The 21357-nt window shown below is 41.4% G+C and overlaps 1 protein-coding gene across 7 annotated transcripts in view; it reads right to left on the bottom strand.

Moving 5' to 3' along the window:
• Positions 1 to 21357, bottom strand: part of PEAK1 (pseudopodium-enriched atypical kinase 1) — a 131164-nt gene that overhangs the window by 51988 nt on the left and 57819 nt on the right. For 4 of the 7 annotated variants that reach the window (XR_001412328.1, XM_014944397.1, XM_014944398.1 and 1 more), the window contains 2 exons: positions 16021 to 16191; positions 13231 to 13327 (listed from right to left, as the gene is read on the bottom strand). The gene's annotated coding sequence lies outside the window, so the exon portion shown is untranslated. Of the gene's footprint in view, positions 1 to 8428; positions 8518 to 13230; positions 13372 to 16020; positions 16192 to 21357 lie in introns of all 7 variants that reach the window. The other 3 variants (XM_014944400.1, XM_014944399.1, XM_014944402.1) reach the window with 3 other exon arrangements.

The raw sequence follows: 21357 nt of genomic DNA, 5'->3' as shown, positions 1-21357 counted from the left end.
TAACTAGCTTGAAACCCAGCCAGCGCTCATTCCTGGGTCAGGACACAGTATGGAACAACAAAACTGGAGCACTGTAAACAAGCTCTAGCAAAGGGAAGAGAAAGAAAATCAACAGGAATGATTGTTTTCAGAAATAGTTCTCTTAAATTCTTTCTTTAGTTCTTCTTTACAGATATAAATGTTTTCCTAGAGGAGTTGATTGCCAAACGTAAATTTTGCTACTTGTGCTTGGCAGAATCCTAAAAATACAAAGCTTTTTCTACCCAGAAGAAAACACAATGTGAATTTTCTAGCCTTGATGACTCAATACCAATCTAGAGGGAGCTGAAGGTAAAAGCAGAATCACGCTCATCTGAATTCTTTGCCTTTCAGACAAGGTTTTTGTGACAGTGTATTTTCCTGGCAGACAGGACTGCTACGAGTCCACCACCGTGCAGGAACCCATTTCACAGAAACCACCCTGAACCCAGGGCAATTACATTCTGTCACTGCCCACCCGAGGAAAATACAAAAGGCTGGTACTGCCTGCCCCCTTGGAGGGAGGTTTTATTGACTATTCCATTTTAACACTTGTTAAGGATGCTAAGAAGCTCTCCATCTGATGAGGAAAACTGCTTGGGAATCTAAATCCTGCTCCTCTGATGCTGCTTCCTCAGCACCGTGCACGAGAAGGTGATGTGTTGTACACCAGGTCTCCTTAGCATGGTCCACAGCAGAGGGTACATGCCCTCTGCAGCCCTTCATCTTGCAATTCATACAGACAAAAAAATCTGTACAGCAGATTTCAAGGTTATGAGCACAAATTTGGCTTAATAACACATGGTGGCATATGTTCCCATTCTATAAACAGTATATGGGATCCCCAGATCCCAACTGTTAGTCAAATGGTGAATTTCAATGGTAATTGCAACTGCTATCCAACAGTGTTAGTCATTCCTTTTGCCCTCAATACTATTGGTTCTACTTTGCCTTTTTTTAATAAAAAAAAAAAATGAGCAAGTTGACCTCTCAAAGTCTTCTCTGTAGAACAAGCTGTTCAATTCAAACCTTTGACCACGAGTGCCTTCTGTGTATTGTTACTAGCACCCTTGGACTGTTGCTCTGCAAAAGACAACACAGTGTTCCTGGAGCTTCATACCAGTGACAAACACAGTGGAAACAAACCCTTCCTACCCTCGCAACAGATTCCTCTGCAATGTGCAGACCAGGCACTGTCCTTTTAAGTCCAGACCATTACCCAGAATGGTCAGGACTTCCTCAAGCTGCTGAAGATCTTTGCTTCTCTCAGTGGAGTCAGGCAAGCCTCGTCTAAACTCTTCATTCTCCATTTGCAATTGCACATAATAAACACAAATTATTTGCTCAAGCCTTATTTCGATGTAATCAGTGGGTATCTCTGCTCTCCAATTTCCCACTTTCCCCATTTCCATTTTCTTTCAGACTACTTGTAAAAACCCCTTGACTAATTTTACAACAAAGATTAATGCAGAGCATCCCCTGCCAACTCAGTAACACCTTCCTGCTTACAGTCAGTTTCAGACCTATTGCAAGACCTAATCCACACAATATATACTGCATTTTTATCACTTTAGTTTCTTAATAATAGGATAGTAAAATACAAAATTAAATTAAAGCATACTATATTTAAAAGTTAATTTAGCCTTCCGTATACTTATTAATGAAGATACCTATTCATAGCTCACTAAAATTCAGCGTCTGGAAAAAAGACATAGAGGCATGAGGAAGAGAGGACACGTGGTTTGGCAAAGACAATGAATTAGTGTTTTATTTTAAAGCTATTTTAAAAAGCAAACCTTTTGGTTTGCAAGAGTATCAGGCACTAATTCAACAGAAAAAAAAAAACAACAGTTTGAACAATTTGCATAAAGATTCAAGGTTTAATTTTTGGGATTTCCACAGAGATTTGTAGAAATATTTTTTGGCATATCTAGAAAATTAATCACTGCTACCTTCACCTTCTGCGGCTGTTTTAAGTACCCCCTACTCAACTGCTCATATAACAACCGCCCCGAGAAGTGTCAGCTTTTTAAAGTCAGCTCTTTTAAAAAGCCTTTTGTTGAAACCAAGTGTGTTAAGACTGATCTCAAAGCCTTAATTTTGACAGAAATTGCAATATGTCAAACTCAATAAAGGCAGCAGAACTACGTTTGGATGCCAGAATGCAGTACGTAAAAAAAATAAATTATTCAATTATGAAATGTCAATAACAGGATATTTATCAGCTGCTTATGGTGTCTGTGTGCAGTTAGAGGACTTGGGCCCTGCGCTCAGAAGCTGAAGCAGATCTGCTCTGCACCGGGTGGGTTTCTCACTACGTATTAATACAAATATTTTTGCTACATAAAATAACTTCCTTATTTTCATACGGTGTCGCAGGGACAAGAAGACTGAAGAGGGAAAGACACAAACCAGTGTTTCTCAGAAGAGGCAGCTTGCTCTGACCTCCCGTTTGCGCCGGCCGGCGTGGGGAAGCAGGTGCAGGCAGTGACACTGGCACCACTTCAGGGGGGCTTCTGCTTCCCCCCCTGGCTGCTGTCCCCCTGCCAGCCCCCCACGCTCTGCCAAGCGCCTTTCAGTACCAACACACTGCGCCGCTGTTCCGGCAGAGAGGCCTTCCAACTCTGATATAATTCAACATGATTAACAAAAGGATGGTTTCGTAACGCTAATTAGCATTGTGTAGTCAGAAGATAGACTGTAGGCCTGTATCTCTAATGTCCTATGTTAAATTTGTTCTCCAGACATAAAAGGCTGCTACATTAACCATGTCTTATTTTCACATTTTTCTTTTCAGAGAAGCCTGGGTGAATCGTAATGCACGCAGATAGTCTGAAACACTCAGCAGATGATTTCGCTTAAATCTCAAGTAAGACAAATTAGAGGGGATCTTCAATCACCGCTTTGGGACGTGTGGGCGATGTATTACATTTTACAAGTAACAGCATTTGGAAAAATTCAGTTTTCACTTTTCAGCCACTGTACTCTTCTAATTACATGCTAAAACTTGGGAGAAATAAGAACTGGGAAGGAAAAGAGCAGAAGAGAGACTTCACAGAGATAATGAGATGGCTGCTCACTGAAATTAGGCAACATCATCTTTAATGTCTGCAGCGCTGAGCTAAAGGAGGAAAAAAGCCAATTCCTCCTCCTGCCTGTGCGTTCCCTCTTTGCAGAGCTGTTCAGCAGTAACTAGTTTTAAGGAAGATGTGAAGCTCTAGCTCAAACCTCACTACCGGAGTGAGGGTTTTTGTTTTATAGGGTATGATGGAAGGACTAGTTTGAGGCTATGGAAAAGTAATAAAATAAATTCTGCCTCAAATCTCTATGAACCTTTAGTATTCCAGGATCCATAGACAAATGAAAGTCTCCAAAGATCTCCAGAGTCTCACTGCTTGGTGTGCCGATTCATTTTCTGCGCCACACTTTATTTTTACACTAAAAATAAAGCATAAAGAAAGAAATTAGGAAGATATGTCAAATTAATTTTTTTCAAATCCAATTTCCTATCAAAAATGTGATTGAAAAACTCTTGTAGTTATTATTGTCCAAGGATTGTAATTTTTTTAAGCTGTTTGGATGGATTTAATGTTATCCCACAACAACGTGGCCAATCCCTTTGTTTCCCTGTAGAAGCAAACCCTGGAGTGTTATACCCAGCTTCAGCATCAGCAGTGCTGCCAAACAGCCTCCAAGGGATCGCAGGTGAGTATGGACTTTCCTCACAGGGGTAACCAAGCTGTGAGTCTCACACGTCCAGGGGTTATAGATCAGGTGACCAGCTGAAAAATTTTGCAAATGGAACTAAAGCACAACTGAGAGTATAATCTTCTACATTATTATTGTAGTGTATGGGGATAAATGTAATACTGCAAGTAAATGGCTTTAACTGAAATGTAAAGTGCTTGTTGACATTGTCTCTTTCAGTTCTCCTTTTCTAATCACAAGTGATTCTAAAAATTACTGTGGCCAAAACATTTGCGAAAGATTGAAATCACTATCTGAAAGTTAAGCATAGTAGTATTTTAGGGAGTAAAGTCACATGAATAGTACCTTCTTTAAACCCACACCTGTATAGGTTGGATGTTTCAGCAGCAGAGAAGCAGGTGTTACACCCATACATAAACACACACAAAAAGGAAGAAATTCACAAGTATGAAATACATTGGTATATTTCAGAGATTTTCAGATGGAGCTCTATGTAAGACATGCACGTCACAGGCAGAAAGCCAAAAGAAATGTGACTAGATAAAAGGGCATGAAAACTGAGAAGATATGATTTAAAAAAAAAAAAATATAAAAGAAGCTATACTTGTAATGAATCCCAGGAAAAATCATTTAGACAGCCAACATATCCCAGTGAAAGATCTGAAAAGATCTGAAAATACCATCCAGCTTTTAAATAAGCACTGCAAATCTTCAATTAATATAGTAACTTTGCGGACATAGGCACATGCAATTTATAGCAATTTATTTATTTTTAAGAGGAGGAGGTGAGAAGCTATAATACGTAATGTTATGAGCAAAGAGCTTCCAATCCCAGTTCTAAAATCATCTTCAGCTTTGTTAAATAAACAAACTCTATCTACCCCCTCCTCTTTTTGCCCATTTCTAAAGTCTTTCTTCCTTCTCCTCTCCTTAGGCTGCTCATGTGCTTAATCTGATCAAAATTCTTTAAGGATGTCAAGAGCATAAACACTGCTATTAAGAACTACTGGTTTCCATTGGATTTTTGGAAACGGGTGCATTACATTTTGAAGCCTTATATTCACTATTAGCTATTCCCAGAATGCACTATTACCCAGAGACAATATGCAGAGGAAGAAGAGGAGACTAAAACATTTTTTGCATTAGCAGGAGGATCCTCCAAGTGGTTTGCAGTGCGCTCCAGGGCCCTTCCATTGTTCTACAGCGCCAGTATTTCAAGCAGAAGACATTTAACTCTGCATCCTCCAGGACCAAACTATAATTGCAGGGAATCAGGTATTTATCCAACACAGGTAACAGATTCCTACCTAGCAATTTTCTGCAACTTAAATATAAATGAGGCACGAAAAATGTATTCTTATTAAATGTTAAACACAAGAGTTTTAACAGAAAAGTAGGGAACACAGCAATGATCTCTGCGTTTTGTCAGCACCAACAACTGAGCCCTGTGGCCCCGAGGAGCCTACAGTTCCTCCCAACCTGCCACCAAACGAACAGAGGGAGTGCAGCTTCAAAGAAATTATGGGTACTTTATTATGTGCATTCAGAAAGAGACAGCCATGAAGCATTGCCTTGCTAAATGTTATAAAAGTTCTTATAAATATTCATGTGCAGCATTTGTACTCTAAGCATTTAATCATTTCTTCACAAAAAAAGGAATGGGGGGAAGGGAAGAGGAAAAAATGACTGTTTCCACAGTTCTAAAGAGTTTGAGGGAACAGAAAAGACAAACTTTTCCACAAGCGCTCTATAAATTTGCACCAAAAACCAGAAACTTATAAACAAGAGAATTTTTTCAGGTAGATTTTTTAATTTAAAAACAACATCTGAAGCTCTAAAATAGTTTGCAAGTACTAAACTAATGATTTTTTGATCATTTGCAGTACTTGAATTTGAATTTTTATGATTTGAATTTCTATGTAATTAAATTTTGAAAAACAAGATTGATCTGTTGCTTCTGACGTTTGTACAAAGACAGATTTAGTTGGCTGTGCTCCTCTGCATTTCTGAAAACCCCACTGTCAAAGCTGAGCCCAACGTCACCGCACGGATAAATACGGCTGCTGCTTCGCAACGGCAACCGCGTCGTGCGACTCGGAAGCTCCATCCCTCCAGACACAGCTGTTGGGAGCTAAAATAGTGAGACTGAAAATCCTGCCATCACCCCCTGAAAGCACTGCGTTTCTAACTCTATCCTGTGGCGTGCAGCCTCTTGATTAAGCCTCTCTGACTTAAAGTTTATCAATGCCACTGTGAATTAATAGAGATTACTGTAATACATGCTGACAATACAAAAGCCTCTTCACAAGCGGTTTGTGCACAAAAGAGAAAAGATATTGCAAACCAGCTTTGAAATAAAATTATAAACCTCAAATAAAAGCTAAAAGATGAAGAGTAACAACATCTGAACTCCTCAGAAACCCCCTAAGGAGAGACAGCAGTGAGGGACCAGCTTAGGCCACCTGCCCTGCTGTGATCCTGCCTCCAAGCCAGAGCAAGGGCACGGACTCTCTGCCTCTGCCACTCCTTTACCTGCCCTCTTGTACCAGAAACATCACTTCTTTCTGACAAACACACGCTGCACTATCGCTTTGGCTGCGAGGATCTTTGCAGTATCTGTTCAGATGCTACACTCTGGATGTACCTCCCCATTCCAGATGCTACAGCTGGATGAAAAAAAAAAAATAACCTAAGGAGATGCTTATTAACATAGACCCAAGTCCTTCACACATACCTGAGCTGGCAAGCAGGCCTGGTGTTGGCCCCACAGGGTGGTGCAGCACCATTAGCAACAGCAGAGGCTTATTGCTATGGTACTTCTGGCTCCCTCTCGCATCAGTCAAGTCAGATTGCTGTCAGAGGTACCTGACTCTGCTCTCAGGTGTATTGGACAAGCCTCAGCGGAGTTATTCCAGGCACACACCATGTTTAGAAATACAAAACAAAATGAAAAGTGATGGTGCCTTTTACTTCCCTCAGGAAAACTGCCTCTTGCAAATGGTTTTATCATTTTCATTATATCCTGTTTGATTTGCTTTACCATCTTGACTGGAACAATAGCTAAGACATAATAGAAAAAGATTTTTCCACAGGCTGGCTCTAATTACATTAAATCTCAAGTGAGATAGGACATTTAAATAAGAAACAACAACTGCAGAGTCTGAGATAATAACATACCGAGACAGTGGGCTTTTGGAGAGTCCCGTTAAAATGATGCATTAAACGTTACCGCGTTCTCCAATCGCCTGTCAACACCAACCCCATTCCATCTCTGAGGGGTGAGCAGCTATTGCAGGCAGGGTGCAGCTCTGAACAATTAGGAACCATTATCCCTCAACGCTGGAAGGTCCATAGATCTTTGTGACACAAACTGTGAGCTACACGCTTGAACTTCTGGGTGAGGTGAGGCAGTGGGGAACCCGGGGGCACTGTGGGATTAAGCACCTCGTGAACCCTAATGTAGAGTTTGAAGTTTTGAAAAGCTCCTGGATTTTGTTGTGAGTTGTACCTTTAACATTTTGTCATGATAACTAAATTATCATCGTTAGATTGCTGAAAACTGCTGAAATACAAACATGGGGAATGGAGACGGGGGCTTATGTGGGTTTATAAACCCAGTGAGACCTGTCGTCGTCCCCCAGTTTGTGTGTTTAATGCTATAAACCACCACACAGCTCTGCCTCCAGAACTGGTGCTTCTGGGACCCTGCAGCACATTCCTCTGTGGGAAACCAAAAGTGGAGAAAGGGAACTTATGTGGGGAGGGAAGGAACTGAACTACCCACCCTCTCTCCCTTTCCTTTGGCTAAGTGCTAGCCCAGGCAAAGGGAAAGGAGAAGGGCTGTTGGAATGGGGGGAGGACAATTCATCAATTCCCTTTGCTCACAGCTAGTTACTGAACTGACTTAATTAACATCAAACCATAAGTGATCCACCAGCGTATGGCTAGAACGGAAACGGTAATGAACACACAGATCTGGGTATCAGTTACTATCTGTTCAGCTGTTCTTCCAGAGTCGTCACAGTAAAGTTTCAAGGAAGCTGAGGATTAAGAGTCTTACTTTCAGTCAATAAAGAAAAGCTGTGATTCTAAGTTCTGTGCTTCCAGAATATAAACTTTCACAGCAGCAGTTCAGCAAGTAAAGCGTTCTTGTCTAAACAGCAAAATGTATATTAATTCTCTATTAAAAATGTAATGAAGTACACAAAAGAAAATTGAGAAAGGTTATTTCTGCACACAAAAAATATTTTCCTGTGTGTATATTCTACACTTCAGGCTTGCAACACTCAAAGTGCTCTTATGCACTAATTACCTATGTTTGCCTAGTGAACAATGGCACAGCACTGAAGAACGACTGCTCACGTGCAGCGAGCTGAGTACCAACATTTCTATGACCACATTGCAAAAGCATTTTCTAAATGCAGCTCGGAGGTATCTGCACAGCCACTGCTGGAGATGCCTGTCTGAACAGATCTAAATCTGAAAAGAAAATGGAGACACATAGGAAGGTAATCAGTAAAAGACGCATGCCAAGAAAATGGAGACACATAGGAAGGTAATCAAAGACGCATGCAAATATTACTACCTATGAAAATATTTAATTTGCATTTAGTAAAGAAGGAGGAATGCATGTTGCACATCTTTATCAATTACTGCTTTTGTTAACTTCCTTTGCAAACTAAAATTGGTTGACGATGCTCACCTTCCTGTACCCTCCCCACTTCTCTTGTACTGGCTCTGCTCTTCTGACGCCTCTGAACCAACTCAGCTGTCAAACTGCAGCACCTCAACCTGTGGATGGGGAGGAGGAGTCACTTTCTGCCAGGTCAGGATGTCAAATGGGCTCATGAAGAGAAGTGATAAGCACCAAACATTCAGCCACAGAGGGGACAACGCTGCCTGGCTCAGAGCAGCAGCAGCACTGCTCAGTACAGACTTCAGCAGATAGAGAGCAGCCAGTTTTGCATCAGTATCACGACCTAGAGACAGATACTGTTCTGATGCTCCCAGGCTCACACTGACTGACTTACTGCATTGCATAAAAACCTCCCATTCTGCTCAAGTATCTCTTTTAAAAGAATACTTTGGGCCATTCAAAATGACTGGAGCAGTCTGCCACAACCTGTGCCGCAAGGGCCACGTTAGCACCATTCTTCTGTCCAACAGATTCCCCACAGCCAACTGTTTTCCTCAGGAGCTGTGAGTGGCTCAGGGAAATCACAGAAGACACAACCTTGTCTTACCTGTTCTGAAGATACACACGAGTGAACTTCATGTGGGGCTGTGGACTGGGGTTACCTATTTACAGGTGCTCTTGAAATATTCATGTTAATTGCCTTTTTTTGTTTCCTTCACAGTTCCTGGCCAATACCTTCCATGTTGGAAGGAAAAACCAATGAGCAATTTTACATGAAAACTAAACAAAAGGCTGTTTCTTCCCCAAGGAAAGGAATAATTTGAAAACTTGTTCATCTTGATCGTGAGTGGAAATAAAGGCTGGTACCAGGAGAGAGTGCACGGAGCATAGGCCATGATGGGCCGAGTACTGAAGGGAGAAAAGCAAGATGAGGAGCTTCCTGACGCTGGGACATCCATAAAAGCCATTGCCAGTGCTGCAGTGGCAGTAATTCAGCAGCATAAGGACAAAAAAAGGGAGACTTACTTCAACAAATTGGATGTGATATATTGCACTTTTAGTGCTGTATCCCATGGCTACTGAATTACTGAATCTTCATTGACTGTTTTATGTCACATGCCCTCCTGATTTGCTGTCGAAGTTTCTTCCTGCACAGGCTGGTGGTCTCTCATTACGACCAAGATTTACAGAGGACAGATTTCAGATTTTATAGAACCCACTGTGCTTACTCAAAATCCACCTTTTCTTCTAATCAACCGAAATAACACCTTTTGGCTGTGACTCCTGGTGGGTTTGGTTTTTTGCTGTCTTTTTTTTTTTCCTTTTTTTTTTTTTTTTTTGAGACTCACAACACATATTTCTCACTCAGACCTCTAAGGATGTTAATGAGATTTACCCACACAGTCTCTCTCACAATTTGTCCCCCCCTTTATTCTTTGAGATATAAGTACTTTTATGTTACAGGAAATGAGGACAACAGAAAGCTGCGGATCCCATGAATGTAAAAATTGTCTTGAAGGCATGGAACAATTCAGCCCTAATTACAGCCAGCTGGAGTCTGCTCTCTTCGCAGTGATACTTAGATAATTAACCAAATACTGACTGATGCAAGATTCAAGTATGTCACTGCCACTCAGCAATTCAAGGTTAATTTTTGTATCCATCACTGAAATGAAACTTAAAGGATATTATCAGCTAAAGTCTGGGAAATCAGTGACACACAGCCATACAGTTAGGCAAGGATTATTTTTCCTTCCCTGAGCTTGGTGCTATCTTTCTTCAGCTGCAGAAGAAATGTCTTTTCCATTAACAAGCTCATAAATTTTGATTAATTTAATACTTGCATATTCACTCAGTTTAAGCCCTAAACTTAAATACAGTGAAACCACAAAGTGATTAATAAAATAAATCCCCAAAATGTTCCGATAGGCATTACTCTAGTAATACATGTTTATTTCTCACAGTATGTCATCTTAGATTTGTGGGTTTGTGTTTCTTCCTATGTAAGCTTCATAAGGATGTTGAAACCAAACAGCTGTATATCAAAAGTCAGATACACTGATGTGACTGCCAAAGCATATACTCTGAAACTATTACAAAAGAGGATGGCAGAGACAGCGCTCAAGAAATCTGAAATGTTTGGACGGCAAAGCTGCTAATGCATCCTCCTCCTCCTTGTAATGAAATACATCTTAAAATTGTTAGGTACCTCAGCTGGATTTGCAGCAAAGCACAGATCTGACAGAGGAAGTCAGTACAAACAAGAGGAAGTTGTCTTCCCCAATTCTATTTTCAGCAGTCCTTTCCCTGAGAATAGGAATTTTTTGCTGGATTCAATCCCTCTGAGTGGTTATACAGCTAGTTAGTGCTGCACTGATCAGGGGAAAACATTGTGGTAGCTACTGTGACTTTTATTTCTAGTTATCAACTCAAGAAAACTACTGTGAAAAGTTTGAAATACTTTAATGTGGTAAAGATGTTCATAAAAAGAGTAATATGCGCCACAAGTACTTCATTAAGACAAAATGCAACGATAAACGTTACCAATCAAGAATTGTTAAATCTTGGGTAAGGCCATAAAGAAGAAAAACCTCACGCAAGGCAGTAGCATACTTGTAGTGTTCTTCAAAAATCTGGGTGGGGAGGCAAGAATCTAAAGAATCTGGGGTAGGGATCCTTTTTCATTTGGTGTTTTACTTGTCCTCACACCTCTTATCTAGCATTGAAAAATAAACACTCCCGGTTCTGTTTGCACGCTGCCTCTCATACTCCTTCCGTAGGAAAAGTCTGAATTTTGTTAAATATCTGTGGAATGCCACCCTAATGCCAATCACAAAGTGTCACCACAACAGTGCAAGTTAAACTATAACCTGCAGCTTTTCTCTGGAGAATACACAGAATTTTATTACCAGAAATGGAAAGTAATGGAATAAAAATAAACGCTTAGCAAAGAAAAAAATAGGTTAACTCATATAAAGAATGAGATATAAGACAGAGCTGAAAAGCAAGCAAGCCAGGTATTTTTTGAAATATTTTGAAGTCCTTTAAAACACCTACCTATTCATCTATGAGGCATTTTTGCTTAAAATATATGTATGCTAATGTTCATCTTTAAGATAGTGATGATTGGGCTGAAAAAAAATCCTGCTTTGGAAGAACAAAGGAAAAGAAACTGTGCATCATCAGCAAGTGTTGCTGAAAGCATTTGCAGAGAGTTCCACTGAAGAGAGTTAAGGAAATTGGTGTTTGAAAGGAAAATTGCATTCTGGATAAATCTGAGAAACCTTCAGTATTCCTATTATTTGGTGATAAAAGGTGAGATCAGAGATGTTGCTGAAGCAGCTCAGTGCATGAGGTGGACACTGTAGCGTACCGGGGGGAAGAAGGTGACAATGGCCAGAGGCTGGGGACAGTGGCACCACCTGCCCTCAGTGAAACACCAGAGCTTCCAGCTTCTCATCACAGTTGGAGGTGATGGGATGGAGAAGGGGCTGTGCTGGCAGGGGTGAAGGTGTCCTAAGGTGGTGCGCAGCGCTGCCACCCTACCCCTCTTGAGCAGGTATATTTTTAGACGTGGCTGCTTTCTGTTCTCTCCTTCCCTCCCTCTGCTCCTCACAGTAACAGAGGGGCCAGAAGTAGGATATTTACATCACCGCCTATATGCCATTTCCTAATAGGGAGAGCACGGAGCTAATGTAACAGCTCTGATTTACAGGCTGTAGCAAAAAACCAGCAGCGACACTGAAGGCTATAGCTCTCGAGTGCCTGGACAGCCCTTAAAACAAATATCTTTCTATGGCAACTACATACCTCATCTTTTCCAACTCAATACGACAGTTATTCATACCAAATGATTCTTAATCGCAGCAGGTTCAAGTGTGTTGATTATCTCTTTCAACCCTGGAAGTTGATCACTTTCTTAATTAGCAGAATGTGAGATGTGTGCAGGTTTTTTTTGTTGTTGTTGTTTTTTTTTTTTTCTTTAAAGAATGGGAATGTGTTTCTTGCCAAGACCACATGGCACAATAACAGGCGACAGAAGAATGAAAGGACCCAGCATGAAAAACGCAATCTAATTATCACCAACCGAACAGCTGATAAATGAAATGACAAAGTAAAACACACTAGTTTCACATGATGGAAATTAAGGGAGGATGAATTTCTTATGAATATTGAACAAATGAAAATTAGAGACCTCACCAGAAGCAAGGCCTCTTATCCCCCATCACTGAGAACTCCCAGCTCCCACAGCAAGCAACCCTCCCCCCAGCACAAACAGGGGCACAGGAGCCGATGCCCAGCAGCAGAGTTGTTTTGATGTAAAATACAGGAGAGTGGTTTGGAGCTTTACAAACTTGTGAGATGATTTTTCCATTTTGCCTGTCCTGCTTATTTGAAGTTTCCGGGGACAGCCATCACACCAGCATGAATTTAAAACCACAAGCATCAGTCTCCTTTTATCAGATGATCTGACAAGGACGAGATTTTTAACATACCTGTGATGGGACAGATTTCACAGATAAGTGAAAATGGAGACTAATGGAAGCTAATGAGAAATCAGGATTGCCCTTTGGAAAGAATTGCATATGGGGACATTTAATAAATATTTTTATGTTACTGTAGCTTACTCTGTCAATGTTTCCATTTTGAATCATCACCTTCAGACATTTAAAACTCCACTGAAAAAGCCTGGTTGGACCTGAAAAACTAGCCAGTCAGATCACAGGGGAAGAACAAAGTCTCTTCTCAACCCCCTCGACCCAAACACATCCTAAATTTAATATCTTTAGCTACTTTTGAAATAGAGCTTAAGAAGTTGGGTTTGGAATCTTTCTTTTATTCACATGCAATTGAAGTTCAAATGTTACCTTCTCTCCTCCCAGGTGTAGGGCTGTAGCTCTGCGACGTGCCGCCGGACCAGAAGCGCCCAGAACCCGGCCCCTCTGCTCCCAAGGCTTCTTCCAACTGTAAGTACAAAGCAATTGATACGGCAGTGGGGGTCTGGCAAGCTGGTCAAGAACAAAAGAAATCCACTGTAGAAACGTAAAATCATTACCGGAGTATTTTTATGGTTATTATATTAAAAATACATGTAAGGCAGTAGCCCCTCCCTGTCTCCTGCAGGTACCTGGCTTTATCTCCAGTGTACATCAATCACAGCGGGCTCCGCTTCAGCGCCAGTGTTTTATGTTCCTTCCCTGCTCTAAGTGCCAAGCCAAAGAGCAGGAACAAAGGCTGGTGTTGTTCCTGGGAAAAAGGGGTTCTGCAGGAATTAGTGGGCAGTTTCCTTTCATGCACAGAGGCCTGCATTCTCTAGGAGGAGTTAACCTATGCAAAGGCATTCGTAGCGTGATTTCTTTTCAATGGCAAGCGTCCCTACAGCAGTGTGTGTGGGTACTGCCTGCGGGAGAGGAGGCTGAGGATCCTTTCAGAAAAACTGCTCCTGATGGGGAGTTACTGCGTGGCTGGAGCAGCGGGCAGGCGGGTGAGCAGAGGTGTGTCCAGTTGCCTCCAGCCTCCCATTGTTACTGAGAAGGTGGTGACTTCCTCATCATTGAATCTTTCCCCTTATTTTGCTCTTCCTTCCTGATGATAAATGCACTTTTTTATTATTCTAACCAATTCAACGTTACTTTTAGAATTTTTATCACTCATTTAGATTTCACTCGGTGAGTCAAGCGGAAAAAATGTGTTCTCAAGCTGAGAGAAAACCCTCCCATTTGCAATCCCGGAGCCAAGAGCACCTCCCATGCAACATCCTCCAGCTGTTCTCAGAGACAGAAAGAATCCATTCACGTGGCAGCCCCAGCCAGTTCCCACCTAGGCCACGCAGGAGCATCTCCAGCAGGAAGGACATCTGCCCAAATCAGCAACCCCTGGCTCTTCCCAGGCCTCCTCACACCACACAAACCTCTCCCTGTTCAGCCCATTAAGATCTTCCTGTGCCAGCAGGGACATCTATCACGTAGCACCGCTATTCCTCTTCCAGGGCCACTGATTGCCACTTTTATCAGCTAAATAATAGTAATTTGAATACAGCAACACAATTATGGGAACCTATTTCCTCAGCTGAAGCCATTATCCCAGGTAGATTTACAGTTAGCGCTGTTTTGACAAAGGCTGGATGCAGAACTTGCTCTGCCAGGCAGCAGCGTACAAGGTAACAAACAAAACATCACCTTTCAGTTCTCTAAGGATTTTTCATCTAAAATCATGACAGTTGTAAATTATTTGTATATTCCAACCTGCTGAATAAGGACATGCCAAGCTGGTAGATTTTCCTTAGTAAGACTGAGTAAGAGCTTGTGATTAGCATTGCTTTTCAACTTGTGCTGCTAATATTTCTGGGCTCTTAAGTGTCTCTTGTAGAAATCTGAAAGCACACCGAAGCACAGCTTTTGTATATGTGCTCAAAGAGAAACGACCACAAAGGTAAGGACAAAAACAGAAAAAAAAAGCATTAAAAAGAGCACAGTTAATTTGATAACTTTAAAGAAGAACATTTTTCTTACGAGTTCTTTTCGGACTTCATTTGTCACGACTCTGGATGAATGGAATCTGCAAGCCCTCCCGCCCTTCTTGCCAATACAGTAGGAGGAATAAGAACAATATACAGGCAACTCTGGCAGCAAACCAGACAACTGGTAAAGATGGGAAACCAGTTGGGGAAAAGTCCCCAGCAGTCTGTTGACCAACTGATGCATCAGCTGAAGCTGACAGGTTTTGGTTGGGATGCTCTAAGTGCTGGCCTGACTCTGCTCTCTCAAGAGACACAAGGAGCCTTAATGTGGATTTCAGATAGAAACAGTCACGTTAATGCTGAACATCTTCTAAATTCCTGTCTGTAACCCTCACAAAAATTAGGATGGAATTCTCCTAGAGCACTAACAGTTCTCCCATTAAAGTTTTAACACAGCCTGTGATACATGGGTGGAATAAATACCTTACTTGGACTGGGTAAGGGAGAAGAGCTATGCTTCTAAGGTTCAGAAATGCACTACTAATTTTTCTACCAAAAGTTACAGAAAAATACCGTCAGATCTGTTCCCTCTCCCTCTCAAGAACAGAGGTCTCAAGTATAAAAGTATTTTAGAGTTTTATACCTGATCATGAACAGATAAAGGACAGAGAACAGGATAAACAAGAAAAAACTGCAAATAAAAAAATGGAAAAAGAAAATACTTTTTGAAGGAAAGGATGATTGTTAGCAGAAACAAGCAAGCTTCACTTCACAGCGTGCTATACAAGTTTGTCTTTTCACCTGTTTCAGAAATCACACAAGTTACTGACCATGTAACTAAAACCAGGCAGAGATGCTTCCACAACTTGTTCTGAATTGTGGATTTGCTTGGTGTTTGGTAGGAAGAGTTACTTACAGAGTAATAAGAAAATCTAATTTCATTTTTCGATGCTGAAGAGATGGAATGAACCCTCAGGAAGAAATTTCAACTATGAATCAGATAATACCAGCAGATAATAAAGTTCCAACTTCTTGCTAATAAACACAACTCATAAAATTACACGTTCATCCAATGTTTGGCTCTTGTAAGGTTACTCTAGTTAAACTCTGGTAGGAATAAAACAATATCTCTATAATCCATACAAATTATCTTATGATACTGTATTAGGGAAATAAACATGTCAGAAAAATTACTTACCGCTTAAGTTTGAGCTGTTTCATCCATTCTAATGCCAAGGGTTGGCTTTGCAAAACCTTCTGCAGCTACTGGCAATAAATCCTGCTGAAAATTTCAAAACTTCCTACTTCTCCAGACAAATTTGCTTCACTCCCTTCTCTTCATGGCTACTGGTCAGGACAGCGACATTTTCTGTAAAAGACAGACAATGATGTTATTTCACACAAAATTCAAATGTGATTTATTGCTAATTTTCCTTCTTTAGTGATCTCCTGATCTCTTAAGCACTACAAGAGCCACATAAAGAGACTTTTCAGAGTTGTGGCTGCACAGCTGACACACCAGGTTCTTTTCCTCCTCCTCAGCATTCAGATTTGTTCTCTGATCCCCCCATCTCTGCTGCAGTCTCCTCTTAATTCTCTCTGCTCTGTAGCACCATCCGAGCTATGCAATAACAGCACGGGTTGGGCACACACTGACGGCCTGTGGAATTGAGCTGCTATAATTTATGACTTTTCCTAGGGAAAGGAACAGGGAATCTTAGCAATTTTCTTATTTTTAATTACTATTTAAAAAAAAAATATAGAGAATGATCTGGGGAAAAAAAAAAGAGAAGAAAACCAGCAGCATATAGTACAGAGAACAAAAGCACAGAGGTTTATGTTACTTATGTTTGCATATAAACAGTTCATGGTGGTTAGACCTTCATCCCAGTAAATTACTCAAATAAATAACCTTCACCTTAATCCAGCATAACTCAAGTCAGAGACATTTATAGGCACGCTCCTCTCCTCACAGAGCAGAGAGGTATTTGTTGTTCTGACACTGTCCAGGCTGTGCCTCTAACCTTCCCAGGGGGCTTCTAAGTTACCGGAGGAGACAGCGCTGTATAGTTCTTTTGGGGTTTTGTTTGTGGGGTGGGTTTTTGTCTGTGCCCCCCACCCACCCACCCCCTATTCTGCTTTGTGACTTCAAGTGTGAAGGCACTTCTGGATGGCAAAGTTGGTGGAAAGAAAGTAAACACAAGTGCCCAGAGAAATTATTTGTATTGTGAAAGGCACAGATAACAGGGAGCAAAGCGCTTTATAGCTTCTGGGGAGAGCAATGACAGCCTGGGGAGAGGACATGGTCTGCACCACAGCAAGACAAGCAAAACCAGCAACTGCTGAGCGACATAAGAAAAACGCCTTAACAAGTTACCACAACAAAAACATTGTTTTTAGGACATTTGAAAGGAAAATACTGAAATAGCTTTGCAGATGAGCAGCAACAGGTGAGCTGAGTAAGAGCCTTCGTAACAGGAAACATGCATTATGTGCTGAAAAATGTAATTATTGAGAGAGGTGAATACCCTCCTAATGAAGACAGATAAAGGAACAGCCACTCATTTAGTCTGAAACTTCAACTTGTGGCTCATCATCTAAATGGAGATACTAGAGATTAAGTCAAGACCTGACTCTGAATAGAGAAGATTTAATGCTCTCCTCCCAACCTGTCTGACAGTTACCAACCAATTTGCTTTTGCAGATGGGATCAGCCAGAAATATGACCTAGGGGAAGAACAGAGCCCTGCAAAGCCTCCAGAAAGGGTGGTGAGAGAATGCCACAGTCCTTACTTGTTTGAGAACCTCACTCAGCAGCAAAAATTTTTGCATATGATAGAGTTCTTTGAATTAAGAAAAAACAGCCCAGAAGAACAGAGAAATCAGCAAAAGCTTCATGGTGTGGAACTGCTGCATTGAACATTTAAAGTCTCTCAACAAGGTGATGTGTTTGTGTAAAATTTTAACCCCTTCCAGAATATTTTCTTTATGGCTAGAGGAGCAAAGGACTGGGAACTTTGTGGATTTAGGCAGCATGATCAATTTAAAGCAGCGGGGTAGCCGAGGGAGCCAGATTTCTCCTCCTCTAGTCTTTGAGGTGGCCATGGCTCCATTAGCCTGCAGTACCTGTGCCCAAATTATGGGCATCTCCGGGCATAGCTCAATAGGGAACACCAAGACGGGTAAATGCTGCCATGGCCACATCTCCCTCCAACTTAAAATAGGTAGAAGAACAGTAGAAATAGTAGTTAATGGATGGCAGTACTAAAATTCACCAAGGGCTAGCAAATAACGTACATAACATCCTCACTGTTCCCAGGAACCCATCCAAACTAAAACGAAACTAACCAAACCAAACATGGCTACATTTCTAACTGTGCTACTTCTTTAAAGGTAAATAAGCTGGAATATTATAACAAAACACCAATATTTACATCCATTTGCTAGTTTTGGTTCCATTTGGAATTTTTACTCCCATCCTAAAACTCTGCAGCCTTTGCAGAGCAGCAGCGAAGGGGTTTGCTTGCCCTTCACCTTCCCTTGCAGAATTGCTCTCCCTCCACTCCAGCCCAGACCCACCACCACAGCTTTATAGGCATCAGGTGTTCCCGGGGCTCTTGAGGAACGTTTAGGTGCTTTTTAGGGCTGCTGTTACATTATATTTTATAGGTGCCCCAGAAAACATTGGCATCTCCAACATACGCACATTGCATGTTAAAAGGTACCCAAGTCAACAAGTGGGATGGAGATCATATATAAAGCACAGTGACTTAAAAAATGCATTTTATTACTCCAAAAGAAAAGGATCAAACCCTGGCACAAACCCTGACCGCTCTATATTTATTTACTTTTCAATGCTCAGAACTATAGATTAATTTACAACATTTTAAGTTAATCGATAAAGATGACATGAAATCCTTCCTTTCAGCTGCTGCTCTATATTTATCAGGCAATTACCACGGATGGAGTCAATGAAGATGTAGATAAATCCCTCTCCATTTTTCTCCCCGGCTTTGCGCACAGGCTGCAGGCAGCAGAAACTCAGTATGAAAAGAGCTGCCATGTGACTCAGCCCCATCCAAGCTGTCCCCACCAAACAAAGAGCCAGGAATGCTAAACAAATGAATCACAAGCCCTCGCTGCAAAACATCCCCTACTTTCTAGCAACAGCCAGCGCTGGGAGCTCTCTGTCCTGTCAATCTGAGTGACAGCCCATGAATAAAAGGGCACCTAATTACAAGATTAGTACCAGGAAGTCTGCGTTTCAAAAACCACCACACAAGTTATGATTGCTAACTGTGGGAGGAGGCAAAAACTGAAGCAAATCCACCAGGAAACAAAGCCATGATTTGGGAAATATTTTTCCAATTAATGTTGACTGCAAGCGAACTCTGTGCGGGCTGTGAATGCCTGCTGGTACTTTAGCATTCTGTGCGTTGCCTGATTTTTATCACAAGAATTACTTTTTGCTTTCAGACAGCTCTCCTATCAGATTTGCCAAGCTCGGAGGACTCGGCAAGACTTAGCCTGTTGGATACTAATGTATCAGCACGCCCATATCTTGGACACAAACCCCAGTAACAATACATAATTGTAAATATGCATGTGAGGTTGTCCTTTTAGCACGATACAGTAGAGAGAGGGGAAACAGGTTATTTCCAAATCGACTGTATCAGCCAAGCGTAACACGGTATCACCGGGTCAATACCAACATCTACAGCATTTCATTAAATCCCGGGATTTCCTTCCATGAAATCTCACAGGCCTCCCACACACGATGGATACAGGACAGCTTTGCCAAAGAGGCTGTGAGAATCCCCGGGCACAGACAACACCGATCTGAAGATGAGAGCTTCCAGAGCTGCCTCTGAAGCACGAGGGGATGTGGCTGTTGGTTATTACCGCACACGTAGGCAGGCTGCTGGGGGGATGGCTCCTCAAAGGGGCATCACCTAACCCTTGGTCTGGTTAATAAAGAAGGGATGCGGTCTGGTTTTGGAAAGTAATAACTTCTTCACTTCAAAATTGTCTCCTTGAGCGAAGAAATGCTGGAGACAGACCACATCCACTCCAAGGAGATAAAGGGAATGAATCAGTAGAAGGAATGTGCCTTCTTTTCCAGATATATTACCTTTTTAAATATAAATTCATAGATGTACAGGAGAAAAGACTCAGAAAAAGGGAGTTTAAAAGTCAAAACTTTTAAAAATATTAAATGTAGCATGAACATACAGTTTAAAATAGCACTGATTCATGGAGAGAAAGGAAGTACTTAATGACTTGATCACGCTTAAGGGCTCTTAAAAACAAGTATCTGTTACTCATGCATTTGAAGGATTTGCTGCTCCCGAACTACTGATTTGAAAAGCTTTTGACACCGCAAGATGACGACACATCCCAAAGGGCTACCGTGTAGGTTGAAAGTCTGTGTGCTCTCTGAACACTATTCCTTTCATTGAAGAAAGGAAAACTTAGCAAGAGGAGGAAAAAAATACCAGCATTGATTGCTTTGGTTCTGGAAATGAGATGACAATAAGGTTCCCTGCCCTGAAAAACCACCTAACTTTCTGAACCAGCTGTAGCTGATCATCCAGGCACAGGTTAAAGCCAAGCTCTGAATATATATCTACCCACCATTGTGACCACATCCAGCTGACCCTAAAAATAAGAGAAAATACCATATCTTATAGCAGTAGTAGCCATCCTAACAACTTGGAAACAATTCATGGTGATCAAACTGACTTTCTAGAACACAAACCTGCCAACTGTACCTGGGAGTGACATCATCTTGGTATATGCATTGTGATGAAATTAAATACCTTGCCGTGAGCTATTAAGATGAAAAAACAAGCTCAGGATATTAAACCCCTCGCGTCTGAATTGAAATGGTTAAAATCAAAAACCAACTACCCTCATCCTCCCACCAAAAAACCCCATGTCACGTCAAGAAGAACTAGTGACTGAATTCTGAGACCACCAGGAACTCATCCAGCCCGTCAGCTGCCTCTTCCCCAGCCCAATCTCTATTCACTAATTTTTGGCCCAATATTACAGACCTGCTATTATTTAGTAATGGTATTTCACTTTCACAAAAATCTTATGAATATGTGAATGTTGTAGAGAGGACTCCTGGCACAGCAATACAAGCCTCAGGTGGCAACATGGACACCGGGATAGAGAAAGAAGGAAAAATCATCAACAGGAAAAACTGAAAGCAACAATAAAAACCCCACCCACCCCCAAACCCTCAAATAGTTGTTTATGCAACTTTCTTTCACAAATGAAACCCCAAACTTGCACTGGGATTACGAATTGAATTTCAGTCCACTCCCCCACCCACCACCACGCTCCTTTGCTGTTTGCCGAGTTTTATTAGAACCATCTGTGAGATCCTCCCCTTCCAGTTTCTTATATCTGTTAAGCTGGCAGCTGCACTTTATCATCTATTTAAGAATCTTTGTTTCAAAGTTGTTCAGACAGAAGGTCTTTGACAGGCTAAGAATTATCTCTAACATCAACAAAGAAACCACATCAT

The sequence above is a fragment of the Calidris pugnax genome, unplaced genomic scaffold (genome assembly GCF_001431845.1).
Source record: "Calidris pugnax isolate Ruff unplaced genomic scaffold, ASM143184v1 scaffold70, whole genome shotgun sequence".
Lineage (NCBI taxonomy): Eukaryota > Metazoa > Chordata > Aves > Charadriiformes > Scolopacidae > Calidris > Calidris pugnax.
This window is presented reverse-complemented; position numbering and strand designations above follow the sequence as displayed.